Source organism: Myotis davidii, unplaced genomic scaffold (assembly GCF_000327345.1).
Source record: "Myotis davidii unplaced genomic scaffold, ASM32734v1 scaffold1206, whole genome shotgun sequence".
Classification (NCBI taxonomy): domain Eukaryota; kingdom Metazoa; phylum Chordata; class Mammalia; order Chiroptera; family Vespertilionidae; genus Myotis; species Myotis davidii.
Window position 1 is genome coordinate 387,203 of NW_006297217.1, and position 4,349 is coordinate 391,551.

Genomic DNA, 4,349 nt, shown 5'->3' on the forward strand with positions numbered 1-4,349 from the left:
AATAAAGATCAAAATAAACCTACAGACGACAAAATACTCAATGGGCAAAAACTAAAACCATTTTTTCTAAGAACAGAACAGCACAGGGATGCTCATTCTCACCACTCCTGTTTGACATAGTACTGGAAGTGTTAATCATGGTGATCAGACAAGAAGAAGAAATAAAAGGCATCCAAATTGGAAAAAAAGAAGTAAAATTGTCATTATTCGCAGATGGCATGGTATTGTACATAATAAATCCTAGTATTACATTTTGGTTTATCTATAGAGTTTTTTTTCTGTTTCTTTGCATAACATTTTTAGAGGTTGCTCTAGGATTTAATTATATAGATATCTATCTAAACATCATGTAGCTATTTTATGACAGACTTTCACAAGGTTGTGGAAGTCCAGGTTCTATACTTGGCTTACATTGACACCAGACAAAGGAAGATATTTGTACTGTTGGAAGGATTTAGGCTACCAATATTTCCATAGACATCCTCTAACATTATCTCAATAAAAAGTGAAATGGGAGATCCTCATTATCTCTAAGTGGGGATGGATTTGAAAGTAATCTATCGACATGCCTGGGTAAGGAGAGATTTTAAATGCACCACTCTGCACTTTTTCTTTGACACCACTCTTTTTGTGTTTGGAGCATCTAGTGGTAGCTTGGTAAGGGAACAAGAATAGGTCCTCTACTTGGCCTTTTCAGGTAGGGGTGTGGTGTGGCTGAAGTTTTGTTTCTGTGCTGTTTGGCTACAGTAGAGAGGTTATTGTCTAAAGATTTTCTTTGTTGCCTAGCTGCCCTTTTCCTGGTTCTTTGGCAAGAGAGAACTGACTTTCCTTGGATCTTTTGGTTTATTTGTTTGCACACATTTATGTTCCTGGGTTGCCAACTTTTCTAATATCCAATATGAGGTATGTGGGGAAAAGAAAACTCAAGGAATTCAACACTGTGTCATTCCTTGGGTCCTGTGTTCCCTATCAGGTGAGATTTATGCAATTTCTTAGTTCCAATCTCAACAGTCCTCTTATTTTTTTAATAGATAATGTCCAAGGTTTTAGTTTTCTTTAGTGGGAAGTATACAGAAAAGTATGTTTACTTCATCTTTTTGGAAGCAGCAGTCTCCAACCAATTTTATTCTGAAGTTTCTCATGTAATTTTCAAAAACCTCATCTGACATGACAAGAGTTTCTAACTATGATAGCTTTGTCATGCCAATTTATAAAGTGCAAGGATTCTTTTTTCATGCAAAAAGAATCCTTAAAACATGCATTTTCTCTTTTAGTGTAGAAAGGCACTCAAAAACATTTCATAATTTTAGCTCTAAATTTGATTATGGTATAAGCTTTTTTATATACCAAGTAGGATGTCTTCTATACAATAAGATCCTATAACTACAAAGCCACTTTACATATCCTCTAATGTAAATTAAAAAAAAATGAGTAAAGTTTACTTTATTACTTTGTAAGATTTTTCAAAAAGATTGCAGGTCAAAACAGAAGAACTATTCAGTTAGTCAAAGAATAATATATTTTTTTAATATTTGTTGGGGGGTATTTCCACTTCAAATGGAGGAAATTTAATACCTTGGATGTAGGTAGCTAAATGTGAAAACTGCAAAACAGGCTTTCTTTTGTCAAAATCACCAAGTGAAAATTACTCAGTAAAAGAGAAAAATAATTTATGGATATTATTTTTCTTGTCTTTACTAATTTCTCCCATAGGGCAAATTCTACTTTAAAGAGTATGATTCCATTTCAAGTTCCCATTACATGGCCTTCTTGAGAGGGCTAGAAATCAGATAAATTAAAAACTGCTATTTCTTACTACAACTCCATTAAATTATAATGTACTTTTTCTATTTCCTATCTTTGAATACTGAGACTTATCAAATTCTAAAGGCAGAGGCTTCTTTTCTTATGTTAATCTTAGTTACTGATCCTTGTGAAAATGAAGGTGTGAGAAGAAGGAAGAATATACTAGTTTCTTTGGAGTGTATCTTACTTACTTTTTGTCATAAATGTTTAAAAAGAAAAAAAGAGAACAAAAAGCAGAATCCAGGTTTTATTTATCTTCAACTTCTCTTACACCCTTCTAAGGAGAAATGTACAATTATAGAATGGTGAGCCTGAAGTAATATGCGGTGTTAACATTATGGTTATGTGAAATTTTATTGTATAGCAGGACTAAAATACCTGTACTCAAAAAAATATAGAAAAAATTGAGGAAGATACAAATAAGTGGAAATACATACCCTGTTTATAAATTGGAAGAATTAATAATATTAAAATCTCCATACTATCTACCCTGGCTGGGTAGATCAGTTAATTTGAGAGTGGTCCCACACACTAAAAGATTATAGGTTCAATTCCCAGTCAGGGAATATACCCAGGCTTTTGCTACCTGGGCATGTATGGGAGGCAACCATTAGATGTTTCTCTTTCCCGCTTCTCTCTCTCTCTCTCTCTCTCTCTCTCTCTCTCTCTCTCTCTCTCTCTCTTTCTCTCTCTCTCCCCAATCAACATATCCTCGGGTGAGCATTAAAAAACAAAAATCTCCATACTACCCAAAGCAAACTATATATTCAACACAGTTTCTATCAAGATACCAGTGGCATATTTCACAGAACTTGAACAAATATTCCAAACATTTCTGTGGAACTACAAAAGACCCCTTCAGCAATCTTGAGAAAGAAAAACAAAGTAGGAGTTATCAACTATGTGATATCAAACTATATTACAAGGCCATTGTAATCAAAACAGCATGGAAATTGCATAAGAACAGACTTTAGATTAATGGAACAGAACAGAAAGCCAGAAATCAACCCATACCTTTATGGTCAATCACTATTTGATGAAGGAGGCAAGAATACACAATGGAGTAATCATAGTCTCTTTAATAAATGGTGTTGGGATAATTGGACAGGTACATGCAAAAACTGAAACTAGACCACCAACTTAAACCATAAACAGGAACAAACTCAAAATGGGTAAAATACTTAAATGTAAGTTGTGAAACCATAAAAACGTTAGAAGAAAACCTTGGCAGTAAAATCTGACATCACTCCTATCAATATTTTTGCTGATACCTTATTGAACCAGGGAAAAAAAAGAAAACAAAAACAAATGGGACTACATCAAACTAAAAAAGCTCTTGCCCAGTAAAAGAAAATATCAACAAAATAAAAAGGGAACACACTGTATGGGAGAAAGTATTCACCAATAATACAATAATAGGGAGTTAGTTTCCAAAGTAGAAAAAGAACTTATATCACTTAACACCGAAAAGATAAACAACCCAATTAAAAAAAAAGGGGGGGGGCAAAGGACCTGAATAAATACTTCTCCAAATAGGACACATAGATGGCCAATAGATATATGAAAAAATGGTCAACGTCACTAATGATCAGAAACATATAAATTAAAACCACAATGAGCTATCACTTCATGCCTGCCAGAATGGCTATCATCAATACATCAGCAAACAATAAATGCTGGTGTGAATGTGGAGAAAAAGGAACCCTTACACACTGTAGGTGGGAATGCAGATTGGTGCAGCCAGTGTGTAAAACAGTATGAAATTTTCTGGAAAAATAATTTAAAATGGAACTTCCTTATGACTGAGAGTTTGCACTTTTGGGAATATATTTGAAGAAACCTGGAACACTAATTTGAAAGAATATATGAATCTATATGTTCATTGCAGTGCTATTAACAATAGCTAAGATCTGGAAACAGCCTGATTGCCCATCAGTAAATGAATGGATAGAAAAACCCAGGTACATTTACACAATGAGATACTACTCGGTCATAAAAAAGAAGGAAAACTTACCTTTTTCCAAAGCCTGAATGGACCTGGAGATTATTATGCTAAGTGAAATAAGCCAGTGAAAGAAAGAGAAGTACCGTATTATTTTATTAATATGTGGAATCCCATGAACAAAATAATTTAACAAATAATAGAAACAGAAACATAGATGCATAGAACAGATTGACATTTGTCAGAGAGGAGGGGGTTTGAGGGCTGGGAGAACAATGGTTAAAGGTATTAAAAATATATATGTGTGTTTTCTAACCCTACAACTTAAAGAAATAGAAAGAGAACAACAAGAAAAGCCCAGGGTAAATAGAAGGGACTAAATAATAACCAGAGTGGAAAGAAATGACATAGAGACCTAAAGCTATACAAAAGATCAATAAAACCAAGAGCTGGTTCTTTGAAAGGATAAACAAGATTGATGAATCTATAGCCAGGCTCACCAAGAAACAAAGAGAGAGGACCCAAATAGACAAAATCAGAAACAAAAGACCCACAGAAATACAAAGGATCTTAAAAAAATACTATGAACAACTCTATTCCA